Here is a 24,736-nt window from a genome sequence, read left to right as displayed (position 1 = left end):
TACTCATAGACACTAAACAAAATCTACTCTCTCTAGATACTTTAGAATATAGCTACATATGGAGCAATATAATTACCACAATATATAGTGCTAAAATTAGGCTTGTTTACTTCAGTGAAAAATCATACAGCCTTTGAAGATCAAACCCAAACTGCCTCCAATTCTCTAAACAAGATGAAATAAAAGACATTTTTAAGTTTAACCTAAGAGTGAAGAAAACAGAGGAAGTGAATATAAGAAATGATTCCTCTTTACTATATTTATTTTTCTTCTACTAAAATATCATTTTATCATACAGTATATTCTGATTAATGTTTTCTCTCCCCCTACTCCTCACAATTCCTCTCTACCTCTGTTTCCATCCAGATATGTTGTCTGAGGTTTTCTGTCCTGGCCAGTTTCTGCAATCATTAAGTCCCAAAGAAATCAAACAGAGACCTACAGTATAAACTGATTGGCCCATTATCTCAGGCTTCTTATTAATTCTTATAACTTACATTAGCTCATTATTCTTGTCTATTCTAGCCATGTGGCTCGGTACCTTATTCAACAAGGCAGCCACATCTTACTTCTTCTGTGACTGGGTCACGACTGCAGACTAGGACTTCTTTCTTTCCAGAATTTCATTGCCCTGCCTCTACTTCCTGCCTGGTCACTGTGCCTATACTTCCTGCCAGGCTACTGGCCAATCAGCATTTATTTAAAATATAATTGACAGGGTACAAACCATTGTCCCATAGCACAGATATACATCCTTTCTGTCTCTTGTACAAAACAAATTGACATCTAAGGAAAGAGTTACAGCTCTGGGAAAAAAATATCCCAGTAGTTGAAGCCAAGAAAAACCTGAGAATGTTACAGGTCAGAAGAAAAAGGTATCCCAACAGAGTGTTACAGCACTGTTCCAGTGAAGGACAACTTCCGCAGAAAAATATTACAGACCTTTCTCTGGGAAAGGTCTCACTAATAGAATAGCAACAATTTTAGTCCAGCATGGGAGGGTTCCCTAAATGAGGTTGTTGAAGCTCTGCTCTGGAGAAGTGTTACTGACCTACTCTGTTCTGTAGCATGGAAGCTGGTAGTTAGTTCCCAAATGCTTAGCCTCGAAATAGTCACCCCTTAGATATTTCCTGATTCACAATATGCAGAAAGAGTTGTCTGCATACTGAAACCACTAAGACTCAAAGCAACAGTGGAGAGGATGCCTAAATTGGCCTTCTACTATAATCAGAGTGATGATTACCTTAATTGTCGTCTTAGAACCTTCAACCAGCAGCTGATAGAAGCAGGTACAGAGATCAACAGTGAATCACTGTGCTGAGCTACCTGAGGCCAAACCAAGAGAGGGAGAAGCAGTAATATTTCCATTATTCTATATACTGTTATTCTGTTTGATCAACAATGATTGCTAAAGATACTCTCTTGTTTTACTGATATCTATTTCTGGCTTTTTATTAAAAATTCACGTGTCCATTGGTAATGGGAATTATTTCTGGGTCTTCAATTCTATTCCATTGATAAAATACCTGTTTTTTGCTCAATACAATGCTGTTTTAATAAGACGGCTCGACAGTACAATTAAGATGAGGGATGGTGAGACTTTCGGCAGTTCTTGTATCATTAAGAAGTGTTTGAGTTATTCTTCTTTTTTCAAGTTTATAAATAAAGCTGAAAATTGCTTTCAAATTCTGTTAAGAATTCTGTTGAGGTCATCATTGTAGATTTCCTCAGAATACCTCTATCGTCTGCTTTCTCCCTAACCCCATAAGAGTGAAGAGGATGCCTGAACTGTCCTTCCCCTGTAATCAGATTGGTGAATATCCTAGCTGTCACCATAGAACAATCCAGTAACTGATGGAAGCAGATGCCTAGATCCATAGCCAAGCACAAGGCCAAGCTCTCGGGGCCCAGGAAAAATAAAATTATTGCAGGTTTTTCTAGTTTATAACATCAGCTATAAACTTTTTTCTCTTTAGTTTCTGGTTAGCTTGGCTTATAACATCAGTTCAATACTTTTTTTGTTTCTTTTCTGTCTGAATGAATTGTCTATTGAAAAGAATGGGGTATTAAAGTCACCCAGTATTACTCTGTGAGGGTCAATTTATGATTTAAACTGTGTTAGTGTTTCTATAATAAACATTGATAGCCTTCTCTTTCTGCATACATGTTAAGAATAATACACAGTGATCTTTCTTATCTCTTCCTAATAGTTTTTGTATGAAGTCTACTTTTCAGGTATTAAAATGACTATATTTGCTTTCTTCTAAGGTCAGTTTGCTTGTAATATTTTTGTCCATTCCCTAGCCCTGAGCTGATGTCTATCCTTGATGTTAAAGCGTGTTTCTCGGATGTAGCAGAAAGATGGACTCTTTTCATATCCATTCTTATAGAGAAATGGAACCCTGATAGACATTGTAAGCTATCAATGGGCAGCAGTGTTTGTTGATTCTTGTTTTGTTGGAGTCTGAATTCGCGTGGGTGCCAAATGTGAAAGGATGCTTAAAAGAAATCCCACACTAACTTAGAATTGAGAAAGAGGTGGTTATTTCATTAGGGATAGACTCACAAGTCAGAATTTTCTGCTTGAATGCAGATCAGAAACTGAATCCTACAACCAGAACAGAGAGGCCAGAAAAGAGGCCAGAAGCATGTTCTACATCGGCATATATAGTATAAGAGGCCATGCCCTGGTGGGCAGGTAACCACTGGCTGTAAGACTTCCTACAGTAGTGGTTTGTCTTTGTCTTTTCTCCTTCTAGTGATTTGAGGGTCAGAAATTATCTATTCTTTGTTTCTTTGTGTTTTCTTGGGTGTGGTTAGCCTTTTCAAATTGAGGCTATCCTCAATCCTCTTTTTTCTTTTCTTCCTTCATTCCTTTTTTTCTAATCTTTTTAGGTTTTTTTTTTTTTTTTTTTTTTTTTTTTTTTTTTGAGACAGGGATTCTCTGTGTAGCCTTATCTGTCTTGAAACAACTCAATTTATAGACCAGGCTGCCCTCAGACTCAGAGATCTGCCTGCCTCTGCCTTCAAGGTTCTGGAATTAAAGAAGACATACTCCACCACTACCTGGCTGATAGTCATTTCTTGTGTTTTGACCTTCTGGGTTCTTATGCCTGAAATTCAGGTCTTCTGGCTTGTCAGCAGGCCCCTTACCCATTGAATCATATCACTGACATCTATGAGCCAAGTATTTCCTTATCGGCATATTAAATAGACCAGCCTGGTCTACAGAGCTAGTTCCAGGACAGGCTCCAAAGCCACAGAGAAACCCTGTCTCGAAAAAGCAAAAAAAAAAAAAAAAAAAAAAAAAATAGTTTAAAATGAATCATGGAGGTATTAAGTCTATTTTTAATTTTTAATTATTAAAATCATGATTGAATATTTCACAATTAAGCTTTATTTTAATTAAAATATTAGCTACTGCATTTTAAGTAACTCCTTCCTGAATTATCTACTTTGTATCTGGTATTAGTGATATAAAATAAAATTTCACTTAAGCTTGCTTGTTCTAACTAATTTAAAATACAAATAAGAAGATAGAACTTAGAGAAAAGTATGTATTAGTTGAATTATTCTAATCAAGTTGACAGTTGCTCAATTATGTGAGGATGATCAGTCTACATACTCAATGAATGCTTTCCCCTGCATTTCCTCAATTTATATTTTATGTATTTATTCATCTCTGGGAATTTATAAAAGGTTCTATTAAATTGCCTAATTGCTTTTTTCCTTGAAGGTTTTTTTTTTCTAAGTTAGTAATTTGACTTGGTAATACTCATATTGTTCTTTGAATGATATATTAATAATGAGCTGCTTTTTAACAATAAATGCTCATTGAAAACGAAAATATAGGTAAACTTTGTTTTTACTTTGGTCAGCTTACATTAATGTCTCAGAATTAGATGGCATGAATTTCATTGTATCTTCCTCACAATTTTTGACATTTCTGAGACTTAAGTAACATAGTTAAACTTTCAATAAGGACAGGTAAAGGTTATTAAATATAGTAAAGTTAGTAATATAAACTGGTAAAGTAGTTTTGTGAACAGTATGAATTGAAAATTATTAAAATATTCCTCAGCAACTATAGAAACTTTGCCACTAGTCACTCAATGTTTTTCGCAAACTATTGTCTCTTTCATGTTGGTCCTGAACCCAGAACTTCCCATTTGCTATCTTCCAGGGCAGATTATTTCAACTGGAATTAATTCATTTTTCACAGCATGGTAAATCTTGATTAATAAAGAAAGAAAAAAGGCACTGAAAGATGAAAATGATAAACAATCTGACATTTTGTCGTAGTATTGTGCATAGATTATAGTCCTTTTTTACCTTGATGTTGTAAAATGAGAATGAATTGAATAGCAGAGAAGGCCTGAACAACTGCAGGAATCCCAAGCAAAAGAAGGTACAGTAGTAAAACATCACCCTTTATTACTGGGCCCCCAAAGAAAAAACAAAATCTATCACAAATTCTTTCTTGTTATACCATGCAAAGTTGGTTCACACACTAAGAAAGAAAGAAAGAAAGAAAGAGAGAGAGAGAGAGAGAGAGAGAGAGAGAGAAAGGAGAGAGAGAGAGAGAGAAAGAAAGCACATCCCCTATACACATGACTGAAGTTTTAACAGTGAACCTGCATGGCCATTATTTTCAATTCTCACATTTTTGCTTTATCATACAGTTCCAGGAATGCATGTGCTGATTTGTTAGTCTCCATTTTATTCCGAGGAGGTATCCTTATGATACTGCCAGCCAATTGTGCAGGAAGCTGTGCCCCCTCCTAATTCCTTCATTGAGCATCTTATTCCCTAAAGTGCGAGATTTGATTACCTTTTCTCAGCAGGCATTCAGACAAATGTTATTATTGGTCATAAAATTATCCAGCCCAGTGACCTATGGTGACAGCAAATTTCACAAGGTGACTGCCTGCTGAGTGAAGCATCTTTTATTTGTTCTAAATATTTTATATAATGGAGCTGGGCAAAAATAGGGAAGTAACTTCAGTTGTTTAAATACAGTGACAGTGCATAAGTCAGCAGGAGTTTGAGATTTACTTTTCCTTGCCTTTCATTGAATAGGGTAGCAAATATTATAAACAAAAAACACAGGGAAAATAATTAAAATTAGATTTAAGATAACATTGTTACATAAACATTCATTAGGCAATGTTTGGCAGAGCTTTATATTACAATCTTCAACAAACTGTTTATATAATTTCAAATTTAGGCATTCTTATAATATTTGTCAGCATCTTTTAAAGGGACTTCTTGACCTCTCTTCTTCAAAAATAGTTGTTTTACATAACTGTTTGCCTTTATTGAAATCCATTGCTGCTTGAGATTTAAGTAGCAAAATTTTCCTGAATTATTCTTTGAATTAGTTGCAGATTTTCTAGAGTACAATGCTTGCTAGAAATTTCTGAAGCTCAGGCACCAATTATTGGTTAAAAAAAAAAAGAAATAGTTGGGGAAGAACAAAACCAATAGAATGTTATTTTCTTTCAACACATTTTTTTAGACTCACTGAAACACTACCCCTGAATAAAAATCGTCCTTCTTTTTCCTACACTTAGAACTCTTCTCATGCATGGATTGCTGAGCTGTGCCTTACTGCATCACTGACTCTAAATTTAACTGCTGCCAGAATGCAATTGTTCCTACTGGGAAATCTGCACAGAAATATTAGGGTCATGAGAACACCTGCCCAGGTGGGAGCAAAATGGGTGTCCTGGTGTTGCAGCCATAGTTGGAAAAATTATTAAAAGAAATGCAGAAAATTTACCTGTTAAAAAATCCAAATTATCTACTGTCTGTCTTCTATCATCTATCTATCTATCTATCTATCTATCTATCTATCTTCAAAATCATCATCTCTCTATGCTTTTAGGAGGCTAAGACAAAAATATTGGAGCAATCACAATGAGTTAAATATATTAATAGGCTTGTATTATTCAAAGATTCTTGTTACTAAGGATAAATATTGGAGTCAGTGAACTTGTTAATTGACTTGATTTAAACATTCTACTTTTATGCATATAACAGCACTTTATATTTCATAATTGCATACAATTATAAGTTGCCAGTTTGTAATAAAATAAAAATATGTTAATTTTTCTATGATCCATACAACCAGCAGTTACTAACAGGTCATATTATACTTCTCTACAGATCTGAAGATATTTCTGGTGATTAGGGCCATGGAGAACAGGGAAAGTAGTCTGTCAGACATCTAGAAACCAAGGGTCACAGTCAAAGGCAAAGGCCCTAGAATGAACAAAGCACTCACTATTAAAAAAAAAAAAAAAAAAAAAAAAAAAAAAAAAAAACTACCAACAACAAAAAACCTCTCTCGCTGGTTGAGGTCAAACTACTCTGGATTAGAGAAAGGCTTCTCTCTCTGGCACCAATTCTAGCTTTTTATTCTTAGAAAAGGAAAATTCTGTCTTGTGTAACAGTCATTTTGGTAGGGGGAACAGATCCAGGAGTTGAAATATTCTTCTATCTTAGTGTGTGAGCTTGAGAATCTTCAAAAAGGACATGGTAGGCTCTATTCATCTTAATAATTTTCTTATTAACTGTATGATTTCTAAAAAAAGAATGGGTGCATTATAATAGTTGTTTTAACTCCGTAGCTCTTCTAAGAGGTTTGTACACATATAGCACCCCCCCACACACACACAGAAACACACACACACAGTCTGTGTTTTGCTCTAGTCTAGAAAAACAGATAAGCAAGTGGAACACAATCCATCTCGGTAATAACTTTAGTAGAATGAAACCCAGCACAGTCATGGCTAAAGCGGCTCAGTTCACTGCGGCATAAACTTCTTTGGGAACCAGATGACTTGTCGGTTCAGTTTCATCCTGTCTACAGGGAAGCCTTTTCCAACATCAATCACTATGATTTGTCTGCATTAGAGTTTCTAGCCTCAATTCTAGCCAATGCAAAGGAGGAAGGGTGAGGAGCATGTTTGGCTTGTTGAAATCACCTAGAATTAGCTCAAACAGTCTTGGCCTTTCTTTCATCAGAAGTTTCTTTTCTGTATTACAATGATCTGCAACTCACGTCACGTGCAAAGAGATTTAGATATTGGGTTCTGAATTGCAGATATTGTCTTGTTACAGGGAGGAAAATGCATATATAAGGGAAGGTAGCCTCCAGTTGCTACTTTACCCACACAAAAAGTAGTTCCTCATGGGCAAAGCTCAAATTTCAAGTGGCTTCACAACTGAAACATCTACAAAATAAATGTCATCATCTGTCTTTACCCTCATTTTATCTTATAATTTTTTGATAAACAAATCTTAAAAAATACCACTATTGATGTTTCATTTTTTTTCTTTCAGTTTTCATTGTTTCTTGTCTTCCAGCAACTATGCCATATGCAATTGTGTTTTTTCCTATTATTCCATAGACTTGCTACTTGCAGGTATAAAGAATATATTTATGTTATTAATTTGTATGACTTTCTGCGTTCTTATAATTACTAAAATATTTGGCTTACAAACTATTAACCCATATAATCATCTGTAGTTTTAGTGCATGTATACTCTTACTTAATGTTTGCAAGTTCAAAGGTTCTTTTTCAAAATATTTTTTATATGAATGATGATATACTAGAAAGGGTTTTTCTTTGTTTTTTGTTTCTTTTTTTTTGTTTTACAAACAACTTTCACATTTTTTTTTTGAGTCATGGACTCACCATGTAGTACTGACTGCCCATGAATTCATTGTAGGACAGCTTCTCTGCTTCCTGAGCACTTGGATTGTATGTGAGAGTTACCATGTTGAGCTATTTCCACAATTTTCCTTATCAAACTTGGCTTACTGGGGAAGAGGTAGTCCTATTGCCTTAGCCTTCTGAATTCTCCAATTGTATTGAGCTGGGCTATACCATACCTGAAATCTTCACAATATCATTCTGTTTTCTACGAATATCTTTGAAGGAAGCAGGTAGTCTAAAATACTTTTCATACATACAAAGAAAATGTAATCATTTTATTCAAATTTGAACTTCAAACTCAGCTTATCATTAAAAGTGTATATGTTTCTGGGGTAGTTCTTTGACAGAAGGTAGTCTGGTGTATAACTTGCATTGCATAGAAAGAGAAAAATACAATAACTCTTATGTTTTGTATATAAAATATCTCCCATAAGTGAAAGCTTGGTCCACAGACAGTTATGTTCTTTTAGCAGGTGCTGTAGGCCATGAGAGATGTGACTTACATGTAGGATATGGGTCACTAGAAGAAGTGAGCTCTGGGTTGCAATCTCCCAGTTCTTTGGTCATTGAAATGTGAACACTTCTGTTCTAACTACCTTTCATGCTGTGGGGCTCTGCACCAGTACAGTTTGGAAAAACTAGAGGCTGCCAGAAACAGACTGGGACCCTGGAAACATTAGTCAATATTTACCTTTCTTCTCTTCAATGTTTTGGTCAGAATTTTATAACCATAATAAAAATTGTTAGTAATGGAATTACTTGTATTAGACCAGATTCCATGTCTCAATCTTCGCATATTCTTTTTCCTCAGTTTACTCCAAATGTTAACATTTGATTTTACATTTCTTGTCTAACGAATTTTATATTTATAGATCCAGTATAGATATTCTTCTGCAATAAGCACATAATAACTACTTATAAATTCTTTTATTTGTTTTTGACTCTTTTTTGAGATTCAACATTGTTCAAGCTTTTTTGAAATCTGAATAATACAGCAAAACTCAGTATTAAAAACTTTATTCTCTTGACATTTTTATAATTTGTCATACAGTCATGAAGTATACATTTATATAAAAATATTCTCTGTCATTCTAAAATTTGAGTAATTTGATGTTTCAATTATTTCTATTAAATACTTTTAACTCTTCTTTTATTTATATGTATGTGTATGTTTCTTCATGTATGCGTGTATACATGCCTGCAGGTGCCCAAAGAGGATATAAGATGGTGTTAGATCTCGTGGAACTGGAGTTATAGACTTTTGCAACCTGCCTTATGTAGGTGTTGATAGGTGAACACGGGTCCTCCTGAAGAGCGCACTGATCTTGACCATTGAGCTATCTATTCTACCTTCGACAACCTACATATTGAAACAACCAGCTTTACCTTTTTAATGCTTTCTGACTTTCAGGATGTAAAGTCTGTTTTATCAAGAGCTTCATAAGTTGCCTCCAATAAGTTTTGTCTGAAATAATGATCATTTCCAATATTACTTTATTCTGTATATACCTTTAGTTTGATATTTCCCCACACTTTTTTTGCTCACATTACATTTTATTATCTATTATATGTTGTTCTCTTATATAATGTGTATTATTAACAATTTGAGCATATTGTATTATTTCATTTATTTTGAAATGATATAAAGAAAATATCCCATTAAATATGTGTCAAATATCATTCAGCACTTGTTGATAAATATTTAACAATTATTTTTATCACAAAATGAGAAATGAAAAAACAAAAAGAAATAAGAACTAAGAAGTAATGGTGTGGTGTAAATACCCCATGTTGCTAATTCTGCAATAGTAATATTGCTGAAAAGAAAAATACTTAGTGTACAAGCCTGAGTCCACTTCTTTAATTTTGTTTATAAACTTAGATTTAGTACCCCGTCCAATCCTGGCAATATAGTAAATATATGGCTAAAAGTTAACGATGTAAACTTAAGGGGTGATTTATAAACTAATGCATGCAAACACCTTTGAATATTAATGCAATCTGAATTCCAAAAGTGGGATTGAGAAGTAGAAATGTTTATCATAAACATGCAGGACATCTGCATAGATGGGGTGCTGGCAAGTCTTTTTGTCACCTTGACACAAGTTTGGGTCACCAAGAAAAGCAAGAACTCTGTCAATAAATACCTCTATTTGGAATGATCAGGTAGCAACACTATGGGATATTTTCTGGACTAAGGATTTTGAGGATTGATGTGTAGACAGGGCAGACTTGAAATGTATGTGAAAGCAGGCCAACAAAGCAATGAAGAGAAATCCTTTAAGGGGTGCCCTTCCATCACTTCTGCTTCAGTTCTTCATTTGAGTTACTTCTTTGTTTCCCGATGATGCTCTGTAATCTCTAAGCCAAATAAGTCTTTTCCTGCTCAAGGTAAATTTGGTCATGGTTTTATTACAGCGGTATAAAGTATCTAATACAAATGTTGATGCCAGGATCATGAAGTATTGCTATGACAGTCCTGGTCAGTTGGTTTGGGGAAGGATTATGGAAGGTGTTTGGAACTTAGGCTAGAAAACAACTGATCTTCTCCCAGACCCCCGGCTCATACAACCTTTCCTTTCTTGCTCTAACAGGTCTCCAGGAGACTGCCCCACTGCTCGACTGTGGATGTCTGTATCTGCTTCCATCAGTTGTTCAATGAATGTCCTCTGATGATAAGTAGGATAGTTACCAATCTGATTACAAGAGAAGGCCACTTCAGGGACCTTTTCCATTATTGCTAGCAGCCTTAGCGGGGTGGGGGAGGGGGCGGCAGGCATCCTTGTGGATTCCTGGGAGTTTCCCTGGCAAGACAAGGGGAACCCACAGAGACAGCTTAACCGAACTCTTGGAAGCTCACCGACTCTGAACTTAGAGTTGAGAAGCCTGCATGTGACCGACCTAGGTCCTCTGCGTGTGTGATTGTTGTGCAGCTCCATAGTATATTTTATGGGGCCTAAAACAGTGGGATCAGGACCTGTTCCTGCTCTTTGAACTGGCTTATAGGAACCAAATCCCCAAGCTGGGTACCCTTGCCCAACCTTGCTGCGGGGGAGGAGCTTGGTTCTGCTTCATCTTGATGTACCATGGACTTTGGTGACGCCCATAAAAGGTCTGCTCCTTTTAGAATGGATATGTAGGAGGAGTCGATGGATGGGAGGGGGTAAAAGGAGGTGGGGGGAAGGGAATGGGAGGAGAGGAAGGAGGAAAAACTGTGGTTGGAATGTAAAATAAATTTAAAAATTAATACAAATAAGAAATAAAACAAAACCAATTGAAAGCTTAAAACTTAATGAGCTGTTGATGGGATAGAAGACAATGCTGACATAGTGCACATGTTGGAGGTTTGGTTTGTCAAGTTATAGAGAGGTTGTCAAGAGCCACTTAAATAGCATAGGAGCTGTTTAGGCACCGTTTTATATTAAAATTTGTCGTTCTGGCCAGCTAGGACTAAATAATTAGTAGTAGATAAGCATAGATCAATATCACTCAGGCAAAAATATTAAGAGAAGTGTTTTCTTAGAGTCACCACACAGAAACTCTTGTCCAAGGAGGTTCAAGGATACATCTCATGCTGGCAGCTGAACTTGGTAATATGTGAGAGTCTTCCATGTGGAACTGGTTTTGAAGGCATTAAGAGGTCATAGAGAGCAGCTGAGCCTTGATGTTATGAGATACCTGGAGAGAGCTTTCATGAAAATGCTGTCTCAGTTGAAGTTGATACCTCGGGACTGAAGACACCATGAAGAAATGTTGACGTTTCCACTCTAAGAGTATAGGAGAAGGCAGTAGTGAAAATACAGCTTTTGGAAAGCCCAGGATAGGAGAGATGACCATGGCTGTGGGACAACAGCTAAGCACAGCAGCAGAACTGGAGTGGAGATGGCCTGAGCATATGAGGAAGCTGTGCTATGGGTTGTAGACACAATGAAGTAGAGCTGTCCATGTACTTTGGAGTCTATACACCAAGCTCTGGACATTCTACCCTGTTTTGCTTTGCTTTAATTATGGTTATGTTCTGATTCTTCTGAGTATTTAATTTGGTTTTAATTATATAGGCAACTACAGGTGAGAGACTTTGACTTTCAAAGACAACTTAGACATTTTCATTGTTGAAATATTTAAAGATCATGCTACTTTTATCATTATACTATGTTTTCTATTTTGATACTAATATTAATATGACATCATGAGGGCAAACAAGAAAGGGAGTTTATGGCTTCATAGGTGTGTGACTGTGAGTTATATTGGTAGGTGGTTAATTGTTTTGGTTGTTTTTGTACAAACTTGACACTAGCTAGGATTATCTAGGAAAGGAGGTCCTCACCTATGAAAATAACCCTATTACAATGGCCTGTAGGAAATGAGGCATTTTCTGGAATAATAAGATTGACTGTGATTGGGAGAAGGTCCAGCTCACCACCTCACTATCTGCAGTGCCATCCCTGAGCAGATGGTTCTTGGTTATGTAAGAAAGCAGGCCCAAAATTCTGGGAAGAGAAATCCATTAAATAGAGTTCATCCATGGATTCTTCTTTAGTTCCTGCCTCAGGTTTCTGCCTCAAGTTTCTGTCTTGGGTTCTTCTGATGAGGTACTGTATCCTTTATGCCAAATAATCTACTTTCTCTCCAATTTGCTTGGTCTTGGTTACTATCACAGCAATAGAAAATAGCAAATCGAACTGGTTGAAACACAAATGTAGAAAGACAGGAACATCACTTCAATGAGAAATAATCATGAATAACAACTATAGAGTAATTTTAGCTTGGCATAGAAAATAAAAGAAAGCTTACTGGATAGTAATGATATAAAAGCAAAACCATGAGACAAAAGTAATTTGAAGTACTCTAAGAATGAAGCCTGTCTATAGCAAGTTTATTTTGGGCATTGCTAAAATAGTGTTTTATATTAATGGAAATAAGCTCAGAAGAGAAAATATAACTTAATTTTAAAGGAAAATTACTAGCATTTACTAATGATTTTACTGCAGTAAGAGACCACAAGTTGACTACAGGGAGAAGCTGGTTGATATAGCATCTGAAAGGGGGCAGAATTTGCTAGAGGTTTTGCCTGAGTGTCTGTTGTTAATTATTGAAAACTTAAATGGAATATATATATATATATATATATATATATATGAATTCATTTTGATAGCCTTAATATGTTTTAATTTATTTTCATGAAAATATAGAGGATTTACATGCACACTAAAAATGAAGTACATCAAGTAAGGTACTTAAAGCTGAACCTGAAAATTGGTCCTTAAGGAGAATGAGTACATTTTGATTTTCATTTAGGAGAAGACATAAGCACTGAGAATAAGTTATTGGTGAAAAGTAACAAAAAAGCATAAAAAATATAAACTGGTAATGGATATGTTAAAATATTCATAATACTTGAAAAAAATCTTAGAGATAATTTAAAATATATAATCATAAATTGTTATAAAATAGAATGGAGAAATAAAATATACTTACTCTCAATTTTTAAATACAAAAGACTTCACATCATCAGCTAAATCGGATCAAGATTAAATTATAAATTATATTGTAAATACCATGCCCTAAACAAACATGATGGCTCTTTGTATAATAGTGATATATTAGAGGTCTTCAATTATATTTATTTTAATATAAATTAGTGGTTTTTAGAAATTCAATATATTAGTAAATTATTAATTGGAGTGAAATGAGGAAATATTTTCCCATAGTTGAGGTGCGCAATTTTTATCAGAGAGAGGAGGGGAAAGAGATGGAAGATCAAAAAGAACAAAGGAGAGAGGGGGAAAGAGAGAATCAGAGAGATAGAGTGGTGGAGACAGAGAGACAGAGAACATATCTTTTTCTCCAATTAATTTAACTGACACATTGACTTTAAACTTCCTTATCTGTGAAAAGTGAATTTCAATTGTTCACAAATGCACCCACCCCAAGATATTCTTCCCCATGGCAACACATAATAAGATACTAAGGTAAGAGCTGAACTTTAATTTTGGAAATTTGAAGGAGCAACTGAGACCAATTGTAATGATTCACGTGGCAATAAGGATTTGGAAACTAGGACTTTTCACTTCATGCCTGACAGATTCTGAACAGTGTTGAGGTAACTATTACTTTTGTCGGAGGTATTTTCCATTTCATGTCATAAACTGTTTTATTTATGAAATTTTGCATATCTGCTTAAAACCATATTTTGTGAAACACCAGGAAAGCATGTTGATAAATCATACTGATGTTTTCTCCCAAAAATACATTTAAAATGCAAAATAGTCCCATAAATTTCTATCATATATCACATTATAGAAAACTTCTAATAAACTACTAATTTTTGAGTATGATATGACATAAAATACCTATCTTGGTTGTGCATCTTTGTATATATCTGATATTAAAATAATTTGCCAAGAATGCTAACTTTATCATTAACATTTTTTAGAAAAAATTATGACTTTATGTTATGGTTTATTTTTTTCTTAAAATTACAGTAAATGTGTATTTTTCAGTTTCACCATATATAACAAGTATCAATATATGTAACACACATAAGAGCATCACAATGCATAATGATGCACAAATGTCCTAAGCTCACGTTTACCAACTTATGCTACACATCATTGGTTCTCAACCTTCCTAATGTTGCAGCCTTTTAATGTGGTTCCTCATGCTGTGGTACCCCTCAAACATAAAATTATTTTATTGCTACTTCATAACTGTAATTTTGTGACTGTTATGAATTGCAATGTAAATATTTGAATTGCAGGATATCTGATATGTGATCCCCCAAAGAGGTCACAACTCATAGCTTGGGAACTTCTGCTATAGATTATTTAAAGTTAAGTATGACTGGTTTTAGGAAAACAATGAAATTGAAGGAGAAATATAATCTCAGAAAGGCTTTAATTAACTGTATAATAACATTGCTTGCTAGAAAAAAAGAGTGGCTTGAGTCACAGTATGTGAAACTTAAGTTGTATAGGATTGAGGTGAATTTACATGATAATATTTGAGAGAAAACACTTGGGGTTTGATGGAATGTATTCACTGACCCTGAAATGTCAGCTAAACATAGATACTAATGTGGTATACTTCCCTACTGTGTCCTGTGCTTTGTGACAATATATCTGCTGAGCCTTAAACACACACAAGAATATACCCATACTAGTTCAGTTTAGTGCAATGCATTAATATGAATAAATAAAATCTTACTTTTTGGGAAATGTTTGTCTTACTCCACATTGGAATCAGTGATGTGGCATTTCATATTGAATTTCATATCTGTATAGTTTTGAGCTTAATTTCCTCAAACCCCAAACTGTTCCCTCTATGCCCTGGAGCCCTGACCTAATAAAAATGTGATCACCATATAGGTTGAAATTTATTACTTCACCAGTGACTTTTTATAAGACGCATAGCACAGGAGAAACTAATTTGTGTATTAGGGAAAGAAATTAATTAGCATAGAACAAAGACTGCGTGAAACTTACTATTTGAAGTAAAATGTAGCGAGTTCTTGTTGATTAAAATGTTTGATGAATTAGGATTGATGTTTAGATTCCAGCTATATATTGAATTTTGAGATAGTCTCTAACTCGTGTGAGTGCTTGTAATTGACATATTTGTCAATTTGTAAATTTGACATATTTGTAAATTCTATACTTGTGATAACCACTTTCTGTAAAGCAAATCTTCTCAGATGAGGGATGAGGATTCAATATTGTGTGTATAGTAGTGATAAGTCATTAGGGGTCTTTGTAATTCTAGTCTGCTTAGTAGAATAATAGTGTGAGACTCTCACTAGGGCCTGGCCTATTTCTCATTTACCCATTGGTTCATCTTATTAGCCCTGGTTAAATTTTAAGATAAAGATATATAGTTTGGTAATAGACTTCTAGATTTAAGTGATGATTTTGAATTTGTTCAAAGAAGTAAAATTAAAAAGCATGAGTTTTTACATTTATACCCTATGCAAACATTCACAATGTGAAAATACAAACTTATTTATGAAAATATAATATCTTCATGTCATTTTACTCTAGAAGGGTTCATTCTTCAAATAATCCAGTATTTTATTACAAGACTTATTAAAGGTATGTGAACAGTACTCTTTTATCTTACACGTTTGTATACCAAGACATTGTAACATGAGGGACTGGTTGTTTATTCTATCAGTTATGTTTTAAATAAATGCTGTCTGGGACAACCAGACAGAAAGTAGAGGCAGGGCAATGAGAACAAGAGAATTCTGGGAAGAAAGAAGCCCTCTCTGCAGTCCTGCCCAGACACAGAAGAAGGAAGTTTTAACCTGCCCTGCCGAAAAAGGTACTGATCCATGTGGCTAACATCGATAAAAATAACGGGCTAATATAAGTTATAAGAGTTAATAAGAAGCCTGAGCTAATGGGCCAATCAACATTATTTATTTAAAACATAATTGACAAATTACAGAATTGTCCCACACCAAAACTTATATTTGATCCCATGAGATTTGTCAAGTTGCATTTTAAAAAATGTAAATAAAGTTATTTGATACCTAGAACTTTAAAAATAAATTATATACAAAAGTAGAAGGAAGGCTTTTCGTGGGGCCAAAGAACTAGTAGAAAGATAAGGTGGCAAGAAAAAGTGCAAAGTTTGGATAAATATGTTAAAAATACATTGTATAAATATATGAACATATAATAAAACCCATTATTTGGTGCAAATAAAATACATACTAATAAAAATAAAACACTCTTGGTACAGTATCTGTAACCATAAACTATACAGGTTTAAGACAGAACTAATCAGATAAAAAGATAAATGTTGGCAATACTTTTAAATATTTTCAACAATTCATCCTTGTCTATAGGTGGGTTCCAGTTCTTTCTCTTTTGAGTTAGACTGTTACTCACTTCAAAGGAGTACAAGTAAAGAAGGAAGCATAGTGTGGCTTGAGAGAGTTGGTGATAGTCTCAGATACCCCATTCTTGCTTTGCCTCTCTCACTAGATTTGCACATTTGGGAATCTTAATATATTGATGGCGGCTTTTGTATTTATTTCTATTTTTCTTTTTAAGCATGCTTTATGCACATATAGTAAAGAGGCTTATTATAGAGTCTTAGAATTCTGAAACCCAGAAACTCACTCTTTTTTTTTTTTTTTTGACTCCTTGGGCAGAGAAAGTTTATGAATTTAATTTTCTTAATTTACTTTGAGAATTTCCTACATAAATACAATGAAATTTGCTCCTATATAATCCCCACCTCTGCGCTAAACTCCACATTGTTTATCATCTGAACAAGTATTTAATTCTAGTCTTATTATGGTGGAGGGAAAACTAGCAATTTGGAGAGGAAAAATTACACAGTAAAAAAATGAAAATGTCAGGAATATAGTTTTCATTATTTCCTTAAAGCATTATGAATACTTATTTCAGAGAATTTCGTGTGCAGTGGAAGCATTCAGTTACATCCTGACACTCTTGACCTGCACTGTGTTCAGCTGGTGATCTAGGATTGATGAGTTCCACACGTTACTACCAGAGTAATTAATCATGGATATGTGAGCGTGTGTAGATTGGGCCAACACTGGCATTTTTCTCAGGATCAAAAGTACTTTTCATATCCTAGCAATAGATTAAAATGGTATACATTTTAATAAAACCCATGGTGATTGATTTTTTAAATTGCATATATTTATCCATTTATTTAAAATGCTTTAAACAATTTTAAGCTTTCTAAACATATTCATGAAAACATATTTATGGCTACACAATTTTGCATTTGGAAGCAATTGTATTAAGTTTTCACAAATTTCCCCTACCTTTCAGTAGCACTGATAACTTCTGCAGTGTCTAGAACACACTTTTTTTTTTTTAAACAGATTCCATCAGTTTGATTGCAAACATTGCTGTTGCCTTTTCCCCAGAGCAGCCAGGCTTTAAGTGAAGTGCTGGGTATCACTGTGGCATGCAAAAATGGGGAAAATGTATTAATTGCCTTTCGAATAGTAAATGAAGTCTTTTAATTTAATGAATACTTCAACTGAATCAATTCATGTTGTCTCTCTAAAGGCAAAATTTCAAAGGGAGAAATTCTTTGTAGTGACCTAGAGAGCAAATTGGGACCTCTGTGAGACTGGCTACAGAGGATCATTTCCCAAGAGTGCAGATTACCTCTGTGGTGGCTTTCATAGATTCCGCTAACCTTTAATCCAATCGGCTCCAGCAGTTTAGATTTATAAATTATCCTTGAGCATTGTGAGTAGTGAGGTCAGGCCAGGGATTGTCTGCAGCTACAATACACCAAGTGAGCTGAGGAAGTGTACTGGTGGAGGACAGGAGGGAGCATGGTAAGGATGGGTAGGCTCAGTCAGTCTACCTGTGGTGAACAAATGATCTGCAGCTTTAATATTGTCAGCTGGAAACAGTGCAAGCCATTTCAGTTTCATAGCCATAAACATTATCGATTCAACTTAATTTTGTGTTTATAGTTATAGCCTATCAGCCAAAAATGAAAGCAATTTTCCTCTTTTTGTTTAAGCATATTTTATATTTAGTTTATTGCATCTCTTTTCCATTTGTGAAAATGCAATGAAAATATTGACAATGGGTGTCTTTCATGGACTTTCTGTGATAACAGTGCTGATTCTGATTCTTTTGTTTAAATAGGCTGTTTGTATATTTTCATTAGTTTACAAACATTAACATATCTGAAAAACTTAAATTATTCAAATATCATTTTTAGAAGTAAGGCAAGTATTTTAAAAAGCATATGTGCAGTTTTGTTTGTCTAATACTCTTGACAATTTATTTTTCTGATTTTTAATGAAACCTTAGACATAGGTCTAATGATTATATTACTAAAAATGTTCAAAAATAAAGCAAAACACTTTAAGAAATGTTGCACACTGGACGTGAACACCCATTTCTTCAAAATAAGGCATTTTAGTTTTTAGTGTGCTAAAATAGCTAGCAATTTCCTCATGTGTATTATATTTGTTTCAACTGTTTATGAGTACTTATCTCCTTGGATGACAGGTTAGACATTAAGTTATTCTTTTGTGTTCCATTCACATCGGGTATACTAAATCAATTCATCAAATTAAAATCAATGAAGGTTTCTAGGATATAGTGAAATACTTCAGTCAAAACTATCTATCTGGTATAATGTAAATGATTAAACACCGGAGAAAAAAATGAGAACTCCATCGTCTGATGCCCTGTTCTGTACAAAGTATACTGCAAATATGAAAACCAGAAGGACAGACCTCAGAAATGTTTAGTGTAAATGAAGTTGGGACAATGGAATCTAAATGCTCAAGTATTCAGACTTAGAACCTCATGTAAACACTTGCTTGAATTAATAATCAAATAATATTTTTACCTGAGTCATAGTTATCTTTTCATAATACATTGCATATTATACACAGGTAAAATGAATTACCTGTAGTGCTCCACTCTTTCTCTTTGGCCTCCCATAATCTCAGAAGCTCCTAGAAATTTGGGAGAAACTTTGCTGAATATCAGTTTGTAATAACCAAAGAAGCCTTTTGAATGAGTAGGGGTAGAAAAAATGGCTAGTGGAGTTAAAGTCTTTTCAAAAATCATGTTTACTTTAACTGTAACGATACCAGGTATTAGCAACTTAACTCTTCTCTGTCTTGGTTTATTTTTAATTTCTTCTCAGTTTCTCTCTCTATTCTTTCAAAATACTTCCAAACAGTTATTTTACAAGAGTCATCATTATCAATGAACTGTTTTAACTGGGACAACTCATATTTTCTCTTTTAGAAGTAATATGAACAGCTTGGGGTAGGAGATTTATGGTGAGCATGAATATACGAATATACCAAAGAAGACTAATGTACCACATTTATGTAGTTGGAAGTTTATAGCTTCCCTCATTAAGCAGCTGGCCTGTACTAACCTGAAAGAGATCTTGTGATTTAAGGGAAATGTGTTCCATTCTGTAAGTTAATCCCAAAACTGATTAGAAAGCATCTTTATGTGTTACTGTTTTTTTTTAAGTTTAATAATACTGATATAATTTAGTTTATACATTATTGATTTAAAATTATTATTTAATATAATTACATATTATTGGCAAGTTTATTAGTTTTCTAAAGTATTGAAATAAAATATCTCGACTGAATGTTTAAAAAAAAATACCTAAACTTTCTTTTCCAATAGATCTGGAGATCTGAAGTCAAAAAAAATGGGTGTGCTGAGAAAGGAACACTCTGGGCTATGTCCTTGGCTAGTAGATGTTTCTCTACTTTTGGTGTCTGTATGTTGTGTTACCTCTGTATTGACTAAATGTAAATTCCCTTAAAAACTATTGTGTCTGTATGTGTGTGTGTTTATGGTTGGGCATGTACCATATAATATGAAAATCAGAGAATTTTTTTATGTCTGTCCTAATATTCCACGCTTTTTAAGGTAAAACTACCTTGTTGTTCCCCCCTGCAGGCTTAGACTAGCTGACCAGAGAGTTTCTCGATATTCTCTTGCCTCTGATTCCTAGTCAACATTACCGCATCTGGATTTATATGAGTTGTAGGGATCCAGACTTAAGTCCTTATATTAATGCAAGAAACACTATCTTTACTGAGCTATCTCTTCAGTCATAAGTTCCATTTGCTTAAAGGGATATTTGTTTACAATCTCTTATAGTAACGAGGCTGCTTGTTTGTTTCCCTTCTGCCCAGACTCCCTAAATAATCACACAAAATTTATATTGTTTAAATCACTGGTTGGCCCATTAACTCTAGCTTCTTATTAGCTAACTCTTATATCTTAATATAACCCATCTCCATTAATCCGTGTGTCACCATGAGGTCTTGGCCTACCAGCAAGTTTCCAGCATGTCTGTCTCTGGTGGTGGCTCCATGGCTTCTCCCTGACTCTGCCTCCTTTCTTAAAGTATTCAGTTTCATTTTCCCCACCTATTTCTGTTCTACCCTATCACAGGCCTAAGACAGTTTCTTTATTATCCAATGGTATTTTTAACATACAGAGATGGTATTTTTTAATCTTGGTAGTGAAGGCATGGCAGTGGGGGCAATTTGTTCCTGGCTTGCAGTATGAGATAGGTATCTGGTTAATTGAGAAGGCACAGAAGTAGAGGTATTGACAGAAGCCAGTGTTAAGCAATAGCATATGAGCTCTACACTCTAGGACCTCATTTCTTCGACAAGGTCTTACTTCTGAACATTCTACAAACTCCCCAAACAGTGTTAGCATATACGGGTCAAGTGACAAGGTATATGAGTCCAAAAGGGGTATTTTCTATTCAAGCTACAATACAATATGAGATGCTAGAAGCAATAGCTCAACAAGATTTAAGTGCGCCACAACTGAAACCACACCAGATAGTAAACGCTAATTCCTGTACTTGCTTTTAACTGTGGAGAATTTTACATACTACAAGTACATTGATTTTATATTTCCTTTTATTTTATGTTTATTTATTTATTTATTTTGTGTGGGGGAATGTTTGGGTGTACAAAAGTGGAGATTCATGGAGGGCATGGATCTAAAATACGGTAGAGTTAAGGAAATAACTTTCAGGAGTTGCTTTTCTTGTCCCACTGCATAGACTTCAGGGTTCAAACTCAAGTCATTGGACTTTACAGCAAGTGAGTTTACTTACTAAACTATCTATCAGACAAAGATTAGGAATTTCAATTATTAAAGATGATGAAGTTGACCATTTGGAAGTCACACATGGCTTTGATGATATATAAAATGTCCTCATCACCTATTTTCCAATCATATGTCCCCAAATCAAACCACCATTCCAGTTCTTCATTAGTTTTTCTCTCATATAAATACTGTGACTTTCATTTTTTATGATTTAAAGGACAAAAACTACACACTATGTCTACTGTCTCATCTGAATTGTTTCACTCAACAAAACTATGGTTGATGGGTGTTGCTCATGTTTGATAATTACTCCACCATGATATTGTGTTACCCTAACATGTTAACCTTATAAATGTCTCTGGGTGGGGATGTCTCCAGCTTTGGTGCCCTCTTTATTCTTGATATTAGTAGCTTATTAGAGTTATTACTTTCTCCCTGGACAGTTGATCAGGGAATTCTAAATTTTGTAACATTTTCAAATAACTATTTATTAAAGGAAATCAGAAATCCTTAAAGATTGTCTTCCTATTTAGCTGATTTTCATTATTATTATTTTCTCTTTTCATATCTTGATTTTAAATGTTTCCTCCTTTATAAAGTTATCTGCTTGAAGAATAGATTTTAAGTTAAAAGTATTATTACCAACCACAGTCTATAGTATTTGATAAAGTTAATAGCACTATTTATGTCTTGACTGGTGTTTTAGCTTATGGTAGTTGTACTTCTGTTTCATCCTGCAACTTTGTAGTTTGGAGTTCTGCCATCTTGGGGGGTATCTTCTATGCAAAATTTTAGATTTCACCTTCTGTTCTCCCCACATCCATGCAATGTTTCATGAATTTCCGGTTTTTGCTGCCTCCTTTGACTCTTTGTTTGGAATCTTCTATTTTCTTTGCATGCATTGTGCATGTATTAAAAATGTACTGAGATTACCCCTTTATTTTATTTAATTTATGTGTTTGAACGTACATGTACAGTGCAGGTTCCTCCAGAGACCACAAGTGAGCTTAAATCTCCTGAATTTGGAGTTGAAAGACTTTGTACTGTCTTCAGAAAAAAGCAGTAGGTACTCTTGCCCTCTACGCCATATCTCCAGAAAAATTTGCTGGTATTTTAATAAAATATTTTTTTACAAAATCTTATAATTATCTATTTTAATGAAATATATGAATATGGGTATATATAAACTATACATATGTGTATACATGTATGTATACATATATACAGTAGGCATATATATGGATATGTAATCACACATGTACATACATATATACTGATTCCTGATATGTGCATTTAATTTTCAATGACTGAAGAACAATTTATTTCAATGTTCTAATTATTTATAAATTTTAGTGTCAAGTTTTAAGAATTATTTGTTTTGAATCTAACATACCTTTAAAACCTACCCCAAAAGAGGACAGCTTTCTCTATTTAGATTACTGAAGATTATTTTCATCTGTGTAGGAAAGAATGCAGGAAGGCTAATTGAGCAAACATTTATCATTTTTAGAGTTAAATATTTTACTATTAAAGGGCCAGATTTAAGTGCCAACTTCTGCACACCATGAGATTATCCACTTTCAGGATGATAACCAAAAATAAACCGAAGCTGTTTGTGTGGTTTACATCCTTTATTTTTTAAGCACTAGGAAACACTTGCTTTTCTGAACCACTCCTATTTACTTCATCATTTCTGAAGGAAAACACTTTTCTCTGAATTGATGACTACTTATTTTTCAGCTAAAGTAAATACAGGTCTATATCTCTTTTCATTTGTGTGAGAAGCTGACACATTCTGTCACAACATAGCTTGAGTAAATGGGAAAGTGACAGCTTCCTGGCAAAATTTTAAAGAGATAAACATCTATTTTTGTTTAAACAGCCACTAAAAAAATCAGATAGAAGCTTTCCAGGTTGAAAGGAGAAAGCATGCATGAGTGGTGCAAATTGGTAAATGTGCGCATGCAAGAAAACTTCTGATGTTCACTTCTGCTTTCTTGAATCCCAGTTCAGTGTTTTCTGAAACTGAATGGTAATATTCGCCATAGCACAAATGTCCTCAAGTGAAACAATCCATTATAATGGGTTAAAAGGATATGTGCAAATCTGTAGTTTATATAATTAGGCATTCTAAGTTGAAATTTCATATATTTTCTTTTGTGTGTTGCAGAAGTACATCCCAATTTGGGGCAAATATTTGCCTACAAGCTTTGTAGGAAGTGTCTGCACTCACACTGTTGGTGCTTCTACCTTGTGTGACACTTCCAAATGGGCTGCACTTATTTATTTCTTAGTAGGCAGGGTGGCGTCAAATTCAAGACGTTTCTGAATTGACTTTTCAAGGCAGTCCTCAAATTCAGGTTCTTCCTGCCTCAGTTTCCTCGCTGCTAATGTACAACTGTACACTATTGTCTGTGATTGAAATTGTTCATTTCAAAGGTAATTTTCCTTTATGTCTCCTTTACTATTAAATGTGTTACTGCATTCATTTTTGTGCATTTTCTTTTAATTGATCTGTCCAGCACACCAAATTATTGTCTCAGATATCAATATTTGCTTACAGCCCTTACACTTTCCTATTTGCAATAGTATATAGAATAGAGTTTTAAAGAAACCATAAACTCATGTAACTTATGTGAGTGTCTAACATTTTAAATTCAGCATAAAGAGTTTAGTAAGAAACTATGTGTTGGTTGCTAAGGTGTAAGATCTTATTATTGTCTATCAGTGCTTTGTATTAAATAAACTGGTACCAGATTTTTAAGTTGTGTTTCCAATTCCCATTCATGCAACCCTTCTTTGTATTATTACAGGTTTACTCTTTCATCTTTTGCTTTAGTAAACACTAATGCTTCATATATGATTTGGCTAGGCATTTTATTTCAAAGTCAAGTGTAGTCCTGCATGACCTTACAGTTCTCTGGAATAATTAATTGTGTTCATTTTGAAAGACAACAATTTTGAGTATATAATTCAGTTATGGAATAGACATTGATAGTTTAAGACATCTTGTATACAGATATTAGTGATATAGAATCATATACTGCAAATTGATTAGTTGCACGACTAAGATGACAATTAACACATAAACTAATGACCAATGTGTTCAAATTATTGCAAGATTTGGCTAAAAGAAAGATGTTTATAAAATGTAGTTGAAGAATAAGATTAAAAATGATAACTTTAGACAAAATTATTACATTTTGTGTAAATGTAAAATATTTATTCATTTTCTTAAAATCAAAACAAAGTTCAAAGTTTAAAAATATTTATTTACTACTTTCATTTTTTTCTGTGTACAAATTTTGAAATACGTATTTTGAAGACACATAACTAGAATATATATTATATATGTATATTACATAATATATATGTAATGAGCTATAT

This window comes from Microtus oregoni, unplaced genomic scaffold (genome assembly GCF_018167655.1).
Source record: "Microtus oregoni isolate MIOR12 unplaced genomic scaffold, Mior012 000001F_ref0000356, whole genome shotgun sequence".
NCBI classification, from domain to species: Eukaryota; Metazoa; Chordata; class Mammalia; order Rodentia; family Cricetidae; genus Microtus; species Microtus oregoni.
This window is presented reverse-complemented; position numbering follows the sequence as displayed.